The sequence below is a fragment of the Balaenoptera ricei genome, chromosome 16, assembly GCF_028023285.1.
Source record: "Balaenoptera ricei isolate mBalRic1 chromosome 16, mBalRic1.hap2, whole genome shotgun sequence".
In the NCBI taxonomy this organism is placed as follows: Eukaryota; Metazoa; Chordata; class Mammalia; order Artiodactyla; family Balaenopteridae; genus Balaenoptera; species Balaenoptera ricei.
This window is the reverse complement of record NC_082654.1, coordinates 21,069,677-21,092,558: the sequence shown is the minus strand read 5'-3', so window position 1 is coordinate 21,092,558 and position 22,882 is coordinate 21,069,677. Positions and strand designations below refer to the sequence as shown.

At 40.0% G+C, this 22,882-nt stretch overlaps 1 long non-coding RNA gene across 2 annotated transcripts in view; it reads right to left on the bottom strand.

Moving 5' to 3' along the window:
* The window catches only part of LOC132350506 (uncharacterized), a 608,613-nt gene that overhangs the window by 231,871 nt on the left and 353,860 nt on the right, over positions 1–22,882 (bottom strand). For both annotated transcript variants that reach the window (XR_009497936.1, XR_009497937.1), the window contains exon 7: positions 21,511–21,622. This is a non-coding gene — a long non-coding RNA (uncharacterized LOC132350506). The remainder of the gene's footprint in view (positions 1–21,510; positions 21,623–22,882) is intronic.

Below are 22,882 nucleotides of genomic sequence, written 5' to 3'. Positions count from 1 at the left end.
TTTGGGTTCTGCCACCCATAAACAAGACATCAGGTGGACCGACACTTGATTAGCCAAAAGGGAAACTGGATTTATAAACATTCTTCAGTTCCACTATTGCATTAAGCTGTGAGAATCACAGTAAGGTGTTGAATAAATATTTGTGGGATAAAGGAATATATTACTGTTTAACAACTTGTCAGAACTGAAAGAGCAACTCATAAAGCTCTCTTGACTGAAGCCAGTGAAAAGAATCAAAGGGAAGCTTTGTAACATGAGCACAGTTATCACCACAGGAATATGTCTTGGAAACAAAACATTCATGAAAAAGCATGAGAAAGATGCTATTTCTATGGATTGTCTCCATTTGTATCAACTACCTAATGAGACAGGTGTATTAGTTATCCCAGTTGCACTGATGAGAAAACCTAAGCCCAAAAGATCAAATAACACATCCAAGGTCAGATGATATGTAAGTGAGAAAGCCTGAATTCCAGTTCAGATCATAGGATTCCAGAGCCTCTGTGCTTAAGCAATATACCACCCATTCTCCATACACCAAGGACAAGATGATAGAGCAACTGACTAAGTAGTACAGATGGGACTTACTTCAAATTCTCCCAAATCATGCACCTCCCTTTTATCTCATTTCCTAAGCTACTTGGGAATACACAAGATGCTAACTGACTCCATGAGTTGAAGTGTGCCTTAATGAGGAAGGTATGCAATTGCCTTGCTTCGGGATTTTTAAGACAAGAAAGACAGACACTTCATAGAATATTGATCTGGCAAAGACTCTGGAAACTGTCCAGGCCAGATCTCTCATATAACCCTGAGTAACTAGTTTTCAGTGATAGAAGGTGATTTATTTGGTCGCAGAGTTCATCAATGATGGAGCCAGAACAAGTACTCAGGAATAATTCCCTTATCTGTTACTCTTTTTATTATATCATGTTGCTTTCTCCTCTCTAGAATGTCTTGACAAAGCCTATTTGGCAACATTAAAAAATCAAAAAACAAAACAAAAACACACATAAAAACCCTTATTGCCCTCATGCACCTTTTGCTGAATAAATTCTGCTTCCAGATCTACAATAAATTTATCAATAAAATGATCAAAATAATTTTCTTCCCCCTTGGGAAACAAGAACGACTCCTCCTCCCTTTTTCTCTCACTTCATGATTTATTATATAACCTGTAAATGTTTACCGGTATTATCATGCAAATCCAGTCCCTAAAAAGAATTGTGTTTAGCCTGCAGCACTGCTTTGACTTTCAACTTAGAGTGATGGATTTATGTGGTGGAGGGGCTAATAAATGGCAGATGCCCACATCGTATGACGAAGTTAAACCTCTGCTAAGAATTAGGAAGAAAATGAAACAAACCAAAAATAAATAAGCTTCTCAAAAAATAAAATCCTAAGTTCTAGAAGGTCGTACAATATTTGCTCATTTAAATAAAGTCACCACTAGAAGTTAGTATCACAAACTGCTAAAGTGATTCTGCTAGCACGTGTATTCAACAGCTTTTTATCTGACCCACAGTCGTGTTTATTTCTTGTACTCTTCATACTCACCACCAACCACCACCAGATGTATTTCCACATGTGGCTATTGGCAATAAGAGCAAGCTGTGACTTAGTACTGGAAAACCAGCTTTGAGAAGCAACGGTGCAGGATTTGCAGACACAGAGATGAAGGAAAGCAAACACCAAGTTTTGGAGGAGGCCATCAAGAGAATGTGACCACTGGTTGACCCAGGAGCTGGACCCGGGCAATTGGAGTCTCCTCACCCCCTCCTCTGTCCTAGGGATGTACATTCTGCCCATTATTCCCACAGTGGGAGCCCTTTCCAAGGACACAGCTTTGAGAGAGCAATGTGTTATTGAGGTTATCTGGACGGTATATGTGACTGAACCCAGTTAAGGCTTCTATATGAAGATTCTGACAGGCAGGAACAGAGATCTTAGTCTTGTGGCTGCCTAGGACAAACCTCATGTAAGTTCCCTTGCTTATTAAATTCACTACCTACCAATCTGGAGTGGCCTCTTTCTTTGCTCTCATTGTCCACTGTGTTCGAAGGTCAGTTTCAGATTTCACCTGGGAAATTCCAGGGTTTGCAAACCAACACCTTGGCAGTGATTTAAAAGATCCTGGTAAGAAAGTAACCACTTACACTGGCAGAAGAATTAAAATAGGCAATATTTGTATGCTTTCACTACTTACTTCTAGAACTGGATATTCTAAATAAATGAATAAAATTTCAGTGTTTGCTATTAGTCATTTTCTATGAATATTGCAGAAAGAAAAAATTCATAAACTACAAAAAATTAACTTACGATGAATTTTCTGGTAAGGATATTTTAGTAGAGAATTTTTAACTGCAGAGACCTTTGAAAGCCACTAGAAATAAATCTCAAAGAACCAAAGACATGAGATTTCTCCATTTGTTTGCAATTTGGGATATTTAATAATCTATGGCAAACTTTATTTTTAGGTTTAAGGTTTTCCATAAAGACATTTATATTTTCCAGATATTTATATACCTGTTGCCTAGTATAGAAGGAACTTTCTGAAATTAAAATACAGAAGTTTATCAGATTGAAGTCGAGTAAAGGTAGCCATGTGCTAAATGGGATTATAGACAATTGAACAAGACTATGCACAGGAAAAATAACTTTACATAGTCAATGACAAATTGGCAGAAACCAAATCTTGAAAAAAATAAACTATAATGTTTTTATTCAGTGTTAATCACACGTTCATACGCAGATGTAAGCTTTTTAAAAAATACATTAATGTCATTGGAAAGTATTAATTTATTTTTTACTTTCTGTACTATAAACATTTTTTTACTATTATGATTATACATGTAAAATTTGATAAATGGAGAAATGCACTCTGTATTTTGGGCCATTATTTTTATTGCTCATTTTATGTAATTATTATTAATAAAATAATTGTGTTACATAGATGAGGGGCGACTAAAAATGATGCACTCTGATGTCAAAAACACTAGATGTACCATTGGGTAGTAGGTACATGGGTAGATGAAATTTACCCATGTTTCTGCATCTATTTTCCTAGCTTTTCAAACTCTTATAAAGCAGATATGGTCACTCAAAGTTCTTTCAAGGTACACTAAGTAGGAAAAGACAATCCTGTGCCAGGTTGAGGGTTGGGAATACGAATGTTACTTAATTCAGTAAGAGGTGGCAAGGGATGCACTATCCACTATGCACAAAATGGCCATAAATTAAGAGATCCTAAGTAGATGCAATTGCTTTTTAGCTTATCTCAGTTTGCATTCCCTGAATCCTAAATTATACACCATTATGTACTGATTCCCTTAGGACCTGAGGAAACTGCAACCCAGTTCCTGACAACCCTCTCCTAACAGGCTGCCCAGCTGTTAGGAGACAGCAACAGCAAAGAGAATAAAGGGCAAACCTCAATCAATTCAGTGGATGTGTTCCGCGAAGGCCCCATGCAAGCTTAGTTTTTGCTACTAAAACTCTATGGGAAGTGCAGGAGGATGCTTACAACTTAATTTAACAGTAATTACAATTATAAAGTAAATATTGGCTCTGTTTAATTAGCTATACATATATAGTGTATGCCATCATACTTTTTCTTTTATTTCTTGTTATGGGGTGGGACAAAGACCAACCTCAAGCATCTTAGGGAATATAGGGGGAGGGAGGATAGTACTCTTAGAAAATACTCTCCAGTTTGACCAGTCTATGAAAAAAGAAAACACAAAAACAAACCAAACTCTGGCACTTTATAAAAACATTCAAAGAAAGATCTTTGCTTCCTTGAAATGCTTTCAACCTGAGGAGCAGAAATTTGAGAAATGAATTAGAGAGAAGTGGCAACAATTAAGAACAGAAAAATAAAGTATGTATTAGTCAGGGTGTTTTCAACTGCAAGTCACAGGAAAGATATTGAGTAGCTCCTTAAACCTAAGGATATTCATCATTTATATAACAAGTCATTTGGAGGAAGGTGGTTCCAGAATTAGTGCAGTACCTCAACAAAATAGAGTTCACTGTTTTCTACTCTTCTTGTTGGCTTTTTCCTACATTCCCAAGATGGCACTTCAGAAATGCCAAAGACACTCAAGGCAAGAAGGAAGGGGAAGAATTGACATCTAAGAGCTCTTCCTTCATATCTGCCTTCCTGCCTCCTATTAGAAATTACAATATTTCCCAGAAACTTCCTAACAGATTTCTCATTTCTCTTTCTCTAGAATTAGGTTACTTGGACATGCTTAAATGCAAGAGAAGCTTGGAAAGTATAATAAATATCTAGCAAAAGGTAAGAGAATTAAAACCGCATCCTCTAAAAAAAAGCCAAAGTCTGTTAGCAAATAATTTCCGGGAAAGAACAAAGAATGACTGTTGGGTAGTAAATTACCTTTGATTCAAGACTGTCTCTGATGGAACCACTGAGATGAAACAGTCACCCTCAAACTATGATGTTTGGGTTCCCATCTTATTTATCAATATGAGTATAACAATAAGAAAAAATCCATCTTAAAAAGCTATTTCCAGTGGTTTTCATAGAACAATCAGCCTGCAAGATGACGCAGAAAAAATTAATCAGAGGATTTTTTAATTCACATTACCATATTAAAGACTTTGGTAATCCTGTAATAATAAAAACAAAAAACTCTTTATCCAATGTTTCCCAAATGTATGTATTTAATTTATTTATAACTTGTTTATGGGATCCACTGCTTTATGTAACACCCATGGAACCCACTCTGAGGTACATTCCTCATCCCATTAGCACAAACTGTAGAACAGTTTTTGGTTGGATACTGGTATTTCCCTAGGAGAGATCATCTCAAATTATTGATATCTCCATTCATTGCTCACTGTGATGCCCATCAAAGTATTTGAAATATTGTCTTTTCTTTGTCTTTGAACAAAATATAAGTCAGGAATGAGTAAGCAATCATATAACTATCATTTAACAAAGAAGTGACAGAAACATGAGTGTAACCACACAAAGGTAAAGCAGAATATCAAGCTACTGACCTTGAGAATTATAATATGGAACAATACTGTTTAATGGAAAATAAATACTATTTGACAAGACTTCGATGGATTATATAAGTGGAGACAGCCAGCTCCCCTGTTAATTTCAGTGAATGTTTTCATGTGCTTTTACTCTTGCCCCAAATACCTATTCTGCAAATAGTTTTCAAGATGAAGAGTAAAGTCATAGAGGTAGAAAAGCTCTGAAATTGTGACCACTCTCATCTTACACTCTTTCCTACCCTCCCCAATTCTCACTATTCACCATCCTAGAGTTGTCAATCCCGAAGTAAATATGAGTCTTAAAAGAATAGATGGGCTCAAATGTTCTCCTAGGTTTCAGTAATATCAATCCCAACCTTCATGACCTGCAGGCTGATGGACAACACCAAACATGTTCTCACTTGAATATACTAACTTCGTTTTCCAAAGGAGATTTCTTATTACTACTGTTTTCTGGTTCAGGGGAAAGAGAGATATCAAAACGTATGCAGACCAGTCATATCTTCACAGAACCTTTCAAGGTTCCAACACAACCCATGCAGAAATCCTTGCCCAATCCAATGTCTCTGTGGGAGACACAATTTAGGTATTGTCCAATCTAACAACTTTTTGCACACTCAGGGGCCAGAACTCTTCATTATGACTCAAATTTTTTCTTGCATATGCAAACCCAACTCTGAGCATTTCTTTAGCTGTCAAGAAGACCTAGCAGCATTTTACTACATTCATTACAGCAACGAGGCTGGCAGATAAGAACTTTGGTTTTGGACCCTATGAATGTAAATACACACACACACACACACACACACACACACACACACGGTTCCTCCAGAGACTTCTAGTGCCAGAAGTCCCTGGAACCAGAGATTAATTCTGATTAATCTAGTGATTAATCAGAGACATTTATCCACCCTTTTCTCCCAAGGTTGTCTTCCTCAGCCTGACATTGGGGTCTGTGGGCCCACTGGAGAACACTCAAATGGCTGGAGCCCCTAGAGCCTGGATAAGCCCCAGTATACTTGTCAGAAGGGAAAATAAGGGTGAAGATTAGAAATTCTCAATGCCAAATTGAGAATGCTAATTCTCAATGCCAAATTGATGAACCTTCCTCCTTTCCCCAGAGCATACATCAATCAGATCCATTGGTCCATAGATCACCAAACACAGCATTTGACTATCTACCCTGTCTTAGAATTCCCCTTGCATTACCTGCTCACAAAGAACTGCCTGAGCCCAAGTAAAGTCTGTTGGGACCCCATAGCTCTGGGCTCTGAGACAAATCACTTATCCAGAGAAACCCAGCTATTAAGGGTTAGATTTGAGACTTGATATGGCATAAGGTCATGTATTCTCTTAATTGCTCCAAAGATCAATACGACTTGGCATTGGCTCTATTAAGAGGTAGAATTGGGATTCTAGCCCAGGCAATCTGAGCTTAGCACCCACACCCTTAACTACCTCACCACTATGGCCTCCAAAGAGCCCATTGGGGTTGTCATCAGACTGACTAGTAAAATCATACCCACTCAGACAATCTCCCTTCTTCAGACTTGTCACTGAGATGTTGGTGAGGGAAAGACAGGGGCATTAAAGAGGCAAAGGGGAGAATCAGTACAATCAGGATGCCTCAAGTTAGTGTCTCCACCAGAGAGAAGGCTTAACTGGCAGGGACAACGCATATTTGGGGCACACCTTAGGCAGGGAATTACTAGAAAGTTAAATTCAAGTTCCAGTCAAATGTAAGTGTCAAAAGTTTTAACACATTGAAAAGTGATAGTTTGCCTTCCTGTGCTATGTTCACAGGACAAAACGTCAAGTAAAGAGCTCCTCTTGCTTTTGATCCTGGAAAACCACAGATTCAAATTATTGCCAATTATTTTCTGGAAATCAGAAATAGTTCCTGGTAAAAGATAGCTCCTTTCCCTCATGATGTTACTGGGAAATAACCCAGGATCAGACCATATTTTAAGTCATAGCTATACTGTCCACTTTCATCTGTTTGTAGTTTCTAGTGATGCTAATTTCCATGGCTGTGATAAAAAACAGCTATAGGCAGGATTTTAAAAGCTTCCTGAGAAATGTCATCAGGGCGTTGGTACTGCCATTGCTAATTTATTGACCTAGCAGTGAATTCTTTGAAAATTTTATGATCCCTCCTCATCTCCCAGCTTCACCTCATTTCATCTTCACAAACCTGTACTATCAATGCATCTAGTAATTTGCCTTTATAATAAAGTGCTCCAAATTCATTTATTTAATGACAACATTTTGGATAAAATATATATTCTTAAGGTGATATTTAGACTCTTTAATGCTTAGTTTCACAATTTCCATGAGTTTTTATTGTTCAAACTCATACTAACTATATAAAAGGACTTCATATTCTCCAGAAGAAATCCCTCACAACTCTAGACGTTCATAGACTTTTATATATTCTTTTCTTATGGCATTTATAATTTACCCCACTGTGGAGTTTTTTTTCATTTTTATTTTATTATTTATTTATTTATTTTTGGCTGTGTTGGGTCTTTGTTGCTGTGGGCAGGCTTTCTCCAGTTGTGGCGAACAGGGGCTACTCTTCGTTGCGGTGCTCGGGCTTCTCCTTGTGGTGGCTTCTCTTGTTGCGGAGCACAGACTCTAGGAGCACAGGCTTCGGTAGTTGTGGCATGTGGGCTCAGTAGTTGTGGCATGTGGGCTCAGTAGTTGTGGCACATGGACTTAGTTGCTCCACAGCATGTGGGATCTTCCTGGACTAGGGCTCGAACCCGTGTCTCCTGCATTGGCAGGCAGATTCTTAACCACCGTGCCACCAGGGAAGTCCTGTAGAGTTTTTTATGTTATCTTTTTATCTTCTCTTTTCTGTCAGAGAAGATACACCCTATTTGAAAATACACTGGGAATTGTTTATCTCCCTAGTTTTTACCATGTCTAGAGCAGAACCTAACAAGTAGAACTAATGTTTCTATTCTGGCTCAATCAGAAACCCTAAATGCAATAATTTAATAGTATCAGGTTGGTGATCAATTATCGTTTAAACAACTTAAAGCCTTAGAAAAGTAATATAGTTTAGCAATTAAAATGTAAACCTTACTGGCAGCCTTAGGGTTTGGGTTTCTGCTTACTTACTGTGAGATCTTAATTAAATGATTTAACCAAACCATGTCTCAGTATCTTGTTTTGTAAAATGAGTTTATGCATAGGATATGATAAATTAGTTTTTGTATGAATTAAATAACATGACACAGCTAAAGCTTCCCAATAGCTTAGATACACATTTAAAGTTGACAATTGTTCTTTCGGCTAAAAGCAAAAGACTCCAAACAGGGAGTCCAACACTCCTACTTCCTCATCCTCTACTTCTTCCACCTTTCTCTCCTCTCCCACACACACACACACACACACACACACACACACACACACACACAACCTGTGCGGCTGTGAAAACGCGGACAGCCTAGGTTATACTGCAAAAGCAAACAACTTCCAAATCTAGGTGGCTTAAAAGACTTAGTTTTCACTCACATTTCATGTCCACCAGCTGGGTCTCTAGTCAACATTTTTCTCAGTGTCAGTGTGGACTTCCCCTAGATAGCTCACAAAGTCAGGCAGGGAATGAGCAGTGCTAGGCTTCAGTTTAAGTGGGGAAAGGAAGACATGCCAGGACCTCGTCTGCCCCTCTAAATAAGGAACTTTGATAAGGAGGAAGCTATTTCTTTCCTGGCTCCTGTTCTTGGCCAATGCAAACCCTTGTTTAAAAAATGAAAGATAAATGGAACAAAGTGACATACTCCTAACTGCCTGTATCTTGTCTCCCTGGCTCTGTAAAGGACCACCATGCTATTGCTGGATTATTCAAAAGAGACCAGGGTTACCATGGCACCAGGATATTACAGCGTTCTGTTTCCCCACAAACCCAGGACTGGGTAAACTTCCAAAGGCAAATGGGCAGTGGAAGGGCAATGCCTGCTTGCAGGAAAAGAAGAAAAAAACTAAACTTTTCAAATTTTCCAACTCTACAATATAAAGGAATGAGGCTCAAAATTATAAAGTTGACCAAGTTTCTCTTAGGTCCCTCTGTCATTATCTTTTCATCTCTATGACCCCAAATTCTAAAGCCCCGAATTTGCTATTTTTCCCAACATATCACCATGATGCATAGTAATCAGTTGTAATCAACGGTCCTCTAATTACAAAATTATGGGCCCAAATTTTTCCAAAGTTCATGTCTACGAGGAAGTACTAAGCTGAGGTATGAGACTTCTTAAGAAGGAAGGTAGGAAGGAAGGGTGTGGGAGGATACTAGATTCAGAGATGTGAAATAATATGTCTGTACCTCGTTTAAAAAAGTATGCTTTTAGAGTCATAATTCTTTACTGAAGAAATGAAATGCAAGTACGTATTACGAACTATCCTTGGATGTAGTGAGCACTTGGCTCAATTCATAGCTGAGGCTGAAAAAACTTAAAGACGAGTTTACCAATGTGTCACTCCACAGAGGACATGTGGGATCATGACAGATTTTAAAAACTGTTGTAACAGCAAATTGTTCTGTCTCAGATCTCCCCTTGAGGTGTTATCACGGGTGGACCTCTGGATTAAAAGGGCCATGTAATGACCCTAGAGGGAGTGGGTGGGTGAGAGGAGGAAACAAACTTTTCTGTAAAGTGCCAGTTAGTGAATATTTTAGTCTCTGTGGGCCAGATGTTCTCTGTCACAATTATTCAACTTCTGCTGTTGTAGCTCGGAAGCAGCTATAATCTGGATGTGGCTGTGTTCCAATAAGGCTTTATTTACAAATACAGATTAGGGGTCAGATCTGCTGCAGTGCTATCTTTTGTCACCCCCTGCCCTAGTGGAAGAGCACACACAGGTCTGGGAGGCAAGAGATGAAGGTGTTAATCCAAGCTTTGCCACTATCTTTCTGAGATGTGACCTCGGGCAGGACACAGTGCATTGCTGTGTGTACTGTCTTTTCCAAGGGTAATAATGAAAGCTGTTCCAGCTCTCTGGGTTGTGGTGAGAATGATATGAAATCACAACTATGGATATTTCTTGGGAGGGTGGATTTTAAAAGCTGTGTACAGTCCTAAAGAGGTGATATTTTATTGTTTGACTTTGGCATTAATGAGTAAGATTTCATACTGAATGGGAAGAACTGCTCACTATCTTCATCACCCCCTAAAGTCAGAAGCACAGTTCCTTTCCTCCTGTGAGTCTGTTCAGTCTCCATCCTCTCTTGTCCTGATGTCCCAGTTTAGTTCTGAAAACATTAGCTTTTCCTTAAAGCCCCACAGCCGGCACGAAAACTCTCCTGCAACCACGCAAAGGGAGAACTAATGTGTGGCCACGTAGCTCCCACACGTTCCCCGCTCTCTCCCACAGCCCATCTTTCCTGTTGACAGGAGCAGGCATTTTTATCTACTTTGATTGCAGCTGTGAGCGTGGAGTGGTTAAACTGTATTTAGAAATAAATGGTAGGAGGACCTTCAAGATGGCAGAGGAAAAAGTCATGAAGATCACCTTCCTCCCCACAAATACATCAAAAATACATCTACATGTGGAACAACTCCTATGGAACACCTACTGAACACTGGCAGAAGACCTCAGGCTTCCCAAAAGGCTAGAAACTCCCCATGTACCTGGGTAGGGCAAAAGAAAAAAGAAAAAAACAGAGAGAAAAGAATAGGGACGGGACCTGCACCTCTGGGAGGGAGCTATGATGGAGGAAAAGTTTCCACACATTAGGAAGCCCCTTCACTGGTGGAGACGGGGTGGAGCGAAGCTTCGGAGCCATGGGGGAGGGTGCAGCAAGAGGGGTGCAGAGGTCAAAGTGGAGAGATTCCCACACAGAGGATCAGTGCCGACCAGCACTCACTAGCCTGAGAGGCTTGTCTGCTTGCCCACTGGGGCGGGCAGGGGCTGGGAGCTGAGGCTCGGGCTTCAGAGGTCAGATCCCAGGGAGAGGACTGGGGTTGGCTGCGTGAACACAGCCTGAAGGGGGCTAGTGCGCCACAGCTAGTTGGGAGGGAGTCCGGGAAAAACTGTGGAACTGCCTAAGAGGCAAGAGACCATTGTTTCAGGGTGCGTGAGGAGAGGGGATTCAGAGCACAGCCTAAATGAGCTCCAGAGACGGGCGCGAGCCGCGGCTATCAGCGCGGACCCCAGAGACGGGCATGAGACGCTACGGCTGCTGCTGCCGCCACCAAGAAGCCTGTGTGCGAGCACAGGTCACTATCCACACCTCCCCTCCCTGGAGCCTCTGCAGCCCGCCACTGCCAGGGTCCCGTGATCCAGGGACAACTTCCCCGGGAGAACGCACGGCGCGCCTCAGGCTGCTACAACGTCACGCTGGCCTCTGCCTCCGCAGGCTCGCCCCGCATCCGTACCCCTCCCTCCCCCTGGCCTGAGTGAGCCAGAGCCCCCTCATCAGCTGCTACTTTAACCCCATCCTATCTGGGAGAGAACAGAAGCCTGCGGGTGGCCTACATGCAGAGGCCAGTCCAAATCCAAAGCTGAACCCCGGAAGCTGTGCGAACAAAGAAGAGAAAGGGAAATTTCTCCATGCAGCCTCAGGAGCAGCAGATTAAATCCCCACAATCAACTTGATGTTCCCTGCATCTGTGGAATACCTGAATAGACAACGAATCATCCCAAAATTGAGGCAGTGGACTTTGGCAGCAACTGTAGACTTGGGGTTTGCTGTATGAGACTGCCTAGTTTCTGATTTTTATGTTTATCTTAGTACAGTTTTTTTTTTTTTTAAACGTACTTTGGATTTTTATTTATTTATTTATTTTTTGGTTGTATTGGGTCTTCGTTTCTGTGCAAGCGCTTTCTCTAGTTGTGGCGAGCAGGGGCCACTCTTCATTGTGGTGCGCGGGCCTCTCACTGTCGTGGCCTCTCTTGTTGCAGAGCACAGGCTCCAGACGTGCAGGCTCAGTAGCTGTGGCTCATGGGCCCAGTTGCTCCATGGCACGTGGGATCTTCCCAGACCAGGGCTCGAACCCGCATCCCCTGCATTGGCAGGCAGACTCTCAACCACTGCACCACCAGGGAAGCCCCTTAGTACAGTTTTTAGCACTTGTTATCATTGGTGGATTTGTTTATTGGTTTGGTTGCTCTCTTCTTTTTCTCATTTTTTAAATTACTTCTTAAATTTTTTAAAGAATTTTTTAATTTTTTATTTTAATAACTTTATTTATTTTATTTTATTTTTCATTTTGTTTCTTTCTTTTTTTTCCTCCATTTTCTTCCGAGCTGTGTGACCGACAGGGTCTTGGTGCTCTGGCTGAGTGTCAGGCCTGAGCCTCTGAAGTGGGAGAGCTGATTTCTGGACACTGGACCACCAGAGACCTCCAGGTCCCATGTAATATCAATTGGAGACAGCTCTCCCAGAGATCGCCACCTCAAAGCTAAGACCCAACTCCACTCAACAACCAGAAAGCTCCAGTGCTGGAAAGCCCATGCCAAGCAACTAGCAAGACAGGAACACAACCCCACCCACTGCAGAGAGTCTGCATAAAATCATAATAAGTTCACAGACACCCCAAAACACACCAGCACATGTGGTCCTGCCCACCAGAAAGACAAGATCCAGCCTCATCCACCAGAACACAGGCACCAGTCCCCTCCACCAGGAAGTCTACACAACCCACTGAACCAACCTTACCCACTGGGGGCAGACACCGGAAACAACGGGAACTACGAACCTGCAGCCTGCGAAAAGGAGACCCCAAACACAGGAAGTTAAGGAAAATGAGAAGACAGAGAAATACGCAGCAGATGAAGGAGTAAAGTAAAAACCCACCAGACCAAACAAATGAAGAGGAAGTAGGTAGTGTACCTGAAAAAGAATTCAGAGTAATGATAGTAAAGATGATCCAAAATCTTGGAAACAGAATGGAGAAAATATAAGAAACATTTAACAAGGACCTAGAAGAACTAAAGAGCAAACAAACAATGATGAACAACACAATAAGTGAAATTTAAAATTCTCTAGAAGGAATCAATAGCAGAATAACTGAGGCAGAAGAACAGATAAGTGACCTGGAAGATATAATAGTGGAAATAACTACAGCAGAGCAGAATAAAGAAAAAAGAATGAAAAGAATTGAGGACAGTCTCACAGACCTCTGGGACAACATTAAATGCACCAACATTTGAATTATAGGGGTCCCAGAAGAAGAAGAGAAAAATAAAGGGACTGAGAAAGTATTTTAAGAAATAATAGTTGAAAACTTCCCTAATATGGGAAAGGAAATAGTCAATCAAGTCCAGGAAGTGCAGAGAGTCCCATACAGGATAAATCCAAGGAGAAACACAGCAAGACACATATTAATCAAACTATCAAAAATTAAATGCAAAGAAAAAATATTAAAAGCAGCAAGAGAAATGCAACAAATAACATACAAGGGAATCCCCATAAGGTTAACAGCTGATCTTTCAGCAGAAACCCTGCAAGCCACAAGGGAGTGGCAGGACGTATTTAAAGTGATCAAAGGGAAAAACCTACAACCAAGATTACTCTACCCAGTAAGGATCTCATTCAGATTTGACAGAGATATTAAAACATTTGCAGACAAGCAAAAGCTAAGAGAATTCAGCACCACCAAACCAGCTTCACAAAAAATGCTAAAGGAACTTCTCTAGGCAGGAAACACAAAAGAAGGAAAAGACCTACAATAACAAAACAATTAAGAAAATGGTAATAGGAGCATACATATTGATAATTACCTTAAATGTAAATGGATTAAATGCTCCAACCAAAAGACATAGACTGGCTGAATGGATATAAGAACAAGACCCATATATATGCTGTCTACAAGAGACCCACTTCAGACCTAGGGACACATACAGACTGAAAGTTAAGGGATGGAAAAAGATATTCCATGTAAATGGAAATCAAAAGAAAGCTGGAGTAGCAATTCTCATATCAGACAAAATTGACTTTAAAATAGACTATTACAAGAGACAAAGAAGGAAACTACATAATGATCAAGGGATCAATCCAAGAAGAAGATATAACAATTGTAAATATTTATGCACCCAACATAGGAGCTCAGTATATAAGGTAAATGCTAACAGCCATAAGGAGAAATCGACAGTAACACAGTAAAAATAGGGGACTTTGATACTCCACTTTCACCAATGGACAGATCATCCAAAATGAAAATAAATAAGGAAACACAAGCTTTAAATGACACATTAAACAAGATGCACTTAATTGATATTTATAGGACATTCCATCCAAAAACAACAGAATACACTTTCTTCTCAAGTGCTCATGGAACATTCTCCAGGATAGATCATATCTTGGGTCACAAATCAAGCCTTGCTAAATTTAAGAAAATTGAAATCGTATCAAGTACCTTTTCCGACCACAACGCTAGGAGACTAGATATCAATTACCGGTAAAAACTGTAAAAAATACAAACACATGGAGGCTAAACAATACGCTACTAAATAACCAAGAGATCACTAAAGGAATCAAAGAGGAAATCAAAAAATATCTAGAAACAGATGACAATGAAAACATGATGACCCAAAATCTATGGGATGCAACAAAAGCAGTTCTAAGAGGGAAGTTTATGGCAAAACAATCCTACCTCAAGAAACAAGAAAAATCTCAAATAAAAAACCTAACCTTACACCTAAAGCAATTAGAGAAAGAAGAACAAAAAAACCCCAAAGTTAGCAGAAGGAAAGAAATCAGATCAGATATAAATGAAAAAGAAATGAAGGAAACAATAGCAAAGATCAATAAAACTAAAAGCTGGTTCTTTGAGAAGATAAACAAAATTGATAAACCATTAGCAAGACTCATCAAGAAAACACATTCTGCAAGGCCACCATCACCCTGATACCAAAACCAGACAAAGATGTCATAAAAAAAGAAAACTACAGGCCAATATCACTGATGAACATAGATGCAAAAATCTTCAACAAAATGCTAGCAAACAGAATCCAACAGCACATTAAACGGATCATACACCATGATCAAGTGGGGTTTATCCCAGGAATGCACGGATTTTTCAATATACGCAAATCAGGCAATGAGACACCATATTAACGAAGTGAAGGATAAAAACCATATGATAATCTGAATAGAAGCAGATAAAGCTTTCAACAAAATTCAACACCCATTTATGATAAAAATCCTCCAGAAAGTAGTATAGAGGGAACTTACCTCAACATAATAAAGGCCATATATGACAAACCCTCAGCCAACATCATTCTCAATGGTGAAAAACTGAAACCATTTCCACTGCGATCAGGAACAAGACAAGGTTGCCCACTCTCATCACTATTATTCAACATAGTTTTGCACGTTTTAGCCACGGCAATCAGAGCAGAAAAAGAAATAAAAGGAATCCAGACTGGAAAAGAAGAAGTAAAGCTGTCACTGCCTGCAGATGACATGCTAGTATACATAGAGAATCCTAAAGATGCTACAAGAAAACTACTACACCTAATCAATGAATTTGGTAAAGTAGCAGGATACAAAATTAATGCACAGAAATCTCTTGCATTCCTATACACTAATGATGAAAAATCTAAAAGAGAAATTAAGGAATCACTCCCATTTACCACTGCAACAAAAAGAATAAAATACCTAGGAATAAACCTACCTAGGGAGACAGAAGACCTGTATGCAGAAAACTATAAGACACTGATGAAAGAAATTAAAGATGATACAAATAGATGGAGAGATATACCTTGTTCTTGGATTGGAAGAAGCAACATTGTGAAAATGACTATACTACCCCAAGAAATCCACAGATTCAGTGCAATCCCTATCAAACTACCACTGGCATTTTTCACAGAACTAGAACAAAAAATTTCACAATTTGTATGGAAACACAAAAGACCCCGAATAGCCAAAGGAATCCTGAGAAAGAAAAACATAGCTGGAAGAATCATGCTCCCTGACTTCAGACTATACTACAAAGCTACAGTAATCAAGAGAGTATGGTACTTGCACAAAAACAGAAATATAGATCAATGGAACAGGATAGAAAGCCCAGAGATTAACCCATGCACATATGGTCACCTTATCTTTGATAAAGGAGGCAAGAATATACAATGGAGAAAGGACAACCTTTCAATAAGTGGTGCTGGGAAAACTGGACAGCTACATGTAAAACAATGAAATTGGAACATTCCCTAACACCATACACAAAAATAAACTCAAAATGGATTACAGACATAAATATAATTAAGGCCAGACACTATAGAACTCTTAGAGGAAAACATAGGAAGAACACTCTTTGATATAAATCACAGCAAGATCCTTTTTGACCCACCTCCTAGAGAAATGGAAATAAAAACAAAAATAAACAAATGAGATCTAATGAAACTTAAAAGCTTTTGCACAGCAAAGGAAACCATAAACGAGATGAAAAGACAACCCTCAGAATGGGAGAAAAGATTTGCAAACGAAGCAACTGACAAAGGATTAATCTCTAAAATATACAAGCAGCTCATGCAGCTCAATATCAAAAAAACAAACAACCCAACCCAAAAATGGTCAGAAGACCTAAATAGACATTTCTCCGAAGAAGATATACAGATTGCCAACAAACACATGAAAGGATGCTCAACATCACTAATCATTAGAGAAATGCAAATCTAAACTGCAATGAGGTATCACCTCACACAGGTCAGAAAGGCCATCATCAACAAATCTACAAACAATAAATGCTGGAGAGGGTGTGGAGAAAAGGGAACCCTCTTGCAGTGCTGGTGGGAATGTAAATTGATACAGCCACTATGGAGAACAGCATGGAGGTTCCTTAAAAAACTAAAAATAGAACTACCATTTGACCCAGAAATTCCACTACTGGGCATATACCCTGAGAAAACCATAATTCAAAAGGAGTCATGTACCACAATGTTCATTGCAGCACTATTTACAATATTCAGGACATAGAAGCAACCTAAGTGTCCATCGACAAATGAATGGATAAAGATGTGGCACATATATACAATGGAATATTACTCAGCCATAAAAAGAAACAAAATTGAATTATTTGTAGTGAGGTGGATGGACGTAGAGTCTGTCATACAGAGTGAAGTAAGTCAGAAAGAGAAAAACAAATACATATATATGTAATCTAAAAAAGAAAAAAAAGGTTCTGAAGAACGTAGGGGCAGGACAGGAATAAAGATGCAGCAGTAGAGAATGGACCTGAGGACACGGGGTAGTTGGAAGGGTAAGCTGGAGGAAGTGAGAGAGTGGCATGGACATATATACACTACCAAATGTAAAATAGCTAGCTAGTGGGAAGTAGCCGCATAGCACAGGGAGATCAGCTCGGTGCTTTGTGACCACCTAGAGGGGTGGGATACGGAGGGTGGGAGGGAGATGCAAGTGGAGGAGATATGGGGATATATGTATATGTATAGCTGATTCACTTTTTTTATACAGCAGCAACTAACACAACATTGTAAAGCAATTATACTCCAATACAGATGTTAAAAAATAAATATTCTGCCCAGTGTCACCATAAAAAAAAAAAGAAATAAATGGTAAAATAACTTTTGACAGGGAAGCTTTTTAAACGTCCCATTGTCTTTGTGTTTAATGCTTCTCTGGCTCTGAGTGAGTAGCAAGGGGCTCATTATGCCTTGGAGAACAGGGCTGGAGGCAGCTGCTTCCAGACCTCCTTAAGCATTTTAAGGAGTCCTCTGCTCCTGGGGAGGCAGGGCCTGCCTTTGAGAGGGCTGGTGCTCCCAGGACTGCTGTGGCACCTGTTCTTCACTGGGGGAGGGGAAGGGGAACATGTTGCTCGGATATAGGGTAGGAGCTATTGTTTACTGGCTGGGGCTTTAGGAAAGCCTGTTACCCTCTCAGGCCTCTGTTCCTGAAGGAGAGGTTTGGAACTGTGACATTGCTTCCAACTGCCTCTTCTTCTGGCCTCTGTGGGGAAAGAACTAAGACTCCATCTCTGCTTCCTGCCAGAGACTGATCCCATTTCAAGGCCCCTGTGTGTAGGTGGAGAGAAGGGTAAGGTTGATGTGTCAACTCACCAGGATAGGGAACCCTGATGTACTCTTGAGGTTCTGATGGAGCAGCCTTACTCACTCAGCCTCTCCTGGCTGGAGGCCTGAGTGGATGGGGCCTGTCAGGGGCAACCAAGCACTTGCTAAGGGCCTGGGAAACCGTGAGAAGCCCTGAACCAGGCCAGGAAATTGACTGGCATTCAGGCCAGCACCTGCCCCACAGTGGGTGTCAGATAAATATTTGCTGATAGAAAAAGATGAATGCCCCACCCACCAATCCTCACCTCGGAGGGAGGAGACCAAACTGTGTGGCCTAAAGCCCTCCAGAGGGCCAATCCCTGCTCCATAACATCCTGGTCAGAGAGTGGTGGCTGGGCCCTAATCTGTAGGAGTCCACACCTGCCTGACAACCACACCTCAGCTGCAGTCCATGCATGTATCATTTCTTTCATTTATTCCTTCATTCTGCATTTGCTGAGTATTCATTGTTTCAGTGCTGGTGATCCAGTTATGCATGGGACAGCCACAGTCCATACTCTCCTGGAATTTACATTCTAGCTCAACCAATCTGGACTCTTCCAAATTACGTGACCTCCATAAAGGCTCTCCAGGCCAGCTCACAGGAAGGTGTTTCTCCCTGTGTTGTGAGAGCGAACCATTGTTTTTATCATTGGGGGTAACACAGCAAGTGACATTTCTCATCTGTAGAATGGGCACGATAATGTCTTGGCTTCACATAACCCATTAGATTCAAGTGGGACAAATTCCATTTGAGGTTTTAAATCAAAAAGTGTCATGCAATCTTAAAATATAGACATCATCCCTTATATTTGTATTTAATACATTTATTCATTGTTTCAAATGAATATCCCCTGACACTCCCCACCTCACTTACTACCTCCTTCTGTGATTTAAGGCAACATCAGTGTCTCATTCTTTTTTTGTTTCCAACAGCAAATAGTGCTGAAGGAGAGAGAGAAAAGGCCACCCAGCCCAGGTGCTGTCATGAGTGGGGCTCCCCCTGTTGGTGGAACCTGGCATTATTCACCCTTGGGTCTCCTAGGTTCCTGGTTCTCCAGGTTGTTTTTCACTGGGTTCCACAAATTTTTATGTTTTATATTTTTCTTCCAGACCTCTGCTCACTTTGCTTCCCACTCTTGATTTCCAGTTCCAACTGTAGTTCCTTTTTCTCTTGATGAAGATGCTGCTTCATGAACATTATGGATTTTAGCCAACAGAACTCCCTCCACCCTCCCCTACTTGAGTACAAAGATAATTCCCAGTTAAATTAATTAGGCTCAACTTACAAAAGTTCGTGAAGTCATGAGCTATGTGATTGTGCCTAGTAAATCAGTCAATCAGTGCATTTTTAGACAAAAAAATGTCATCATACTCTAATAATATTTTGTACATTCTACCCCCCTCCACCTTCTCAAAATATCATGGTCATTTTATGGAATCACTAAAGCATATTTTATGTGATTTTAAAAATATTTCATTAATTTGTTAGGGCAAAACTAATACTGTAGTCTTGGGAATGTAGGTTTCTGTAATTTACTATTTTATGTAAAGCAGTAATGAGAAATTGTAGTGCTGTATCATTGACTCTTGCCTAATATTTTTCTTAGGATGAAAAGTATAATTCGAATTTCAGGAGCAAAAGGTGTGCATAGTTTCATAGAACTTTATTTTGGGTACCTCTTGCTGAATTACTTCTTCAAGTATTTTGTTTTGAATCTTTTTTTTTTTCCTCATAATATAATGACTGTTTAGCTTAGTTTTTAAATGATCTCAAGGTGATAAAAAGCTTCTTTTTTTTTTTTTTTAAGTTGCTGAAAAAAATGTTGTACCAGATATGGTCAAGTGAAGAAACTTCGAGCAAATCTTAGAAACAGCTTTCAAGGTTGCCATGATTTGAGTTTTAATCAAGTATGAATCCATCCAGCAGAGTCCTTGTCCAAAGAAAAAATTATATTTCTTTTGAATCACATCAGACTCATTAATCGGAATTAGATCCTTTCTCCCACTTTTGAAAAACCAGGACAGCACCAAAATATATTTTTTAAAGGTAGTGTGTATGTCTCTGTATATACGTATATGGTGTGTATTGATATTTTTATAGCTCTAGCTACATACATTGTTTCTCTTCCTGAATCTTCCTCTCCCTCATGCAGTTCAACAGTCTTACATGGCAAGGAAAACTGAGTGTGTGTGTGTGTGTGTGTGTGTGTGTGTGTGTGTGTGTGTGTGTGTTTGGTCCACCCCGATAATGCCTCAAGGGGAGATCTGAGACAGAACAATTTGCTGTTACAACAGTTTTTAAAATCTGTCATGATCCCAGATGTCCTCTGTGGAGCGACACATTGGTAAACTCGTCTTTAAGTTTTTTCAGCCTCAGCTTATGAATTGAGCCAAGTGCTCACTACATTCAAGGATAGTTCGTAATACATACTTGCATTTCATTTCTTCAGTGAAGAATTATGACTCTAAAAGCATAGTTTTCTACACGAGGTACAGACATTATTTCACATCTCCGAATCTAGTATCCTCCCACACACGCATCCCACACAACCGTCTTCCCAGCCTGGGTCTTAGCTCAGTCCTTCCCCCCACCCGCCATTCATGCCCATGTCCTAGTTGCTGGTCTCTCGCTCCGGACAATTTTATTTTCTTTCTTACAAGTTGGGAGACTTCCTGGTCCAGCTGTATAAGGGAATGTATCACATCATTTCCCCATAGACTCAGATACTTTATCTTCAGGAGCCCCAGGTGTGTGTCCTCATTGCGGGGCCAGAAAGAGGGAGGAGGGAATCAAGGGAAGCGGAGAGGTAGAAAGAGGAGAGTAAAAACAGAGAGAAAGGGCGGAATGTTTTCTGAATTATGTTCTGTAATGCTTCCATCTGTTTTCCCACCAGACTGTTAGCTTTATGAAAGAGGATACCATACTTGCTTTGTTTGATATCAGGCACTCAGTAAATACACGTTAAAAAATAAAGTCAAACAGATTCAAGCTTTGCCCAGGATTGAGAAGGATGAATTTTGCCTCAAATACATATTTTTATCAGCAATTATCACCAATGTACCTAGAAGTATTGCTTTTTTCGTTGAAAAGGAGCTCAGGCTGGAATTTAAAACCAGAGTCCTGGTTCCAGGCAGTCTCAGCAGAGGAGAGACCCTGGGCACAGGGTGAATAAAGAAACACCGAAAAAACACCACTTTCAGCCTATCTTTATGCAACCAATATTCCTTTTCAAATAAATTATCTTTTACACCAGCCTTTCTAAAAACCGAAAGTCTAGATACAAATTCCAATTCTCTTAAATTTAAATTTAATCCCCTTCCTTTGCATTTCTTTCAGAGGTTTTGTTTGTTTTTAAAGCACAGGCAAACATTTTAAAGAATAAGGTCACATCAGCTCACATTTGCATGCAGTGTCAAGTCTGGTAAGGCTGAACAGTAAAATTTAATATTTCCTCTTACCTTATATCCAGGAACACAGTGAAGGAGCTAATATTTCTTCGTCCCATGTTTTGCTTCCTCGGGATCTTTGACGAGATGCCTCTGCCGTAAAGCAGGCAACCAAACATCTAACCTACGAGGCAGGAAAACTGGTGATGCTATCACGCAAGTCAAACGGTCAGTTGAGCTACTAGAAAAATGTGAGCACCCCAGTGCTGTGGTAATGAGTTTAAATAGCACAAATCATGACAGTGCTGGCCTGCCGTAAAGTAACCCGCAGATTGGCCCTGAGTAGACACACCTGCATTGGGTCATTACCTGCCTTTTCTGGGATCAAGTCTAAGCTCACATCATTTACCATGATTCCTAATTATCAAAGCTAGCTTCAAACCAAGGCAAACAAGGTCAACAGGTGTGTGTCCTACAATTTTAGGAGCACTTCTATCAATCAGAGACTTGTCAGGCAGCTGCATTAGGACTCAGAGTACATATGTATGTATGGGAGAAAAGATAACTATGCCAGATGCTGTTAAACTGAACCCAACCTAAATATCCATCAATAAATAAGTTGTGGAAAAGTACAGAAACTCAGGCACATCCAACATAATTTTTTTAAAGGAGTCATATTCACATCAATAGCTTCCAAGCCCGGCTACCCATTAGATTCATCTGGGGACTTTTACCCCTCCCCAGCTAATTGAATCAGAATCTCAGCAGGTGTGGGTGTGGGTGTGGGTGTTGTTTTCAAAGCTCCTCAAATGCTTATGACGCACCTCCCATGTTGAGAAACATGATCTATATATTCAAAAATGTGAGTTATTGTTGAATAAAAAACGTAAGTTAAGAACAATATGAACAGTATGATCCAATTGTGTTACAAAAATCAACCAACTTAATCATGAGTTTATTTTTAATATGCAAATAAAAAATTGAAATATGGCAAAATGTTTCAAAGATGGGTTCTTGAGTCCACTAGTCCATTATGTTACTTTATAATGCTTTATATATGTTAGAATTATTTCATTTTTTAAAGAAAATAATGTAAATCTATTAGAAACACATTAAACTTAATCCAGATATTATTTGGAAGGGGACTAATTTTTACTTTTTACACTCCAGTGTACTCCTTTTTTAAAATTTAATAAAACATTTATTTCTGCCCCCTCTATCTCTCAACTAAAGTCCATATAAGAACAGAAAACCTGTGAGCACCTACTATCCCCTAGGCAAAGGGGAGATATTGGATTCTCCTCAGTCCCTGTTGGCTGCCTTGGGCTGAAAACTTTTAGGGGCTTTTTCACATTTTTGAACCTGCTCTGAATGTTGATGTGACAGCATCTCCCATAGTTATGGAAGTAAGAAGGAAAGAGCAACAGAGAGAAGGGGCCTCAGA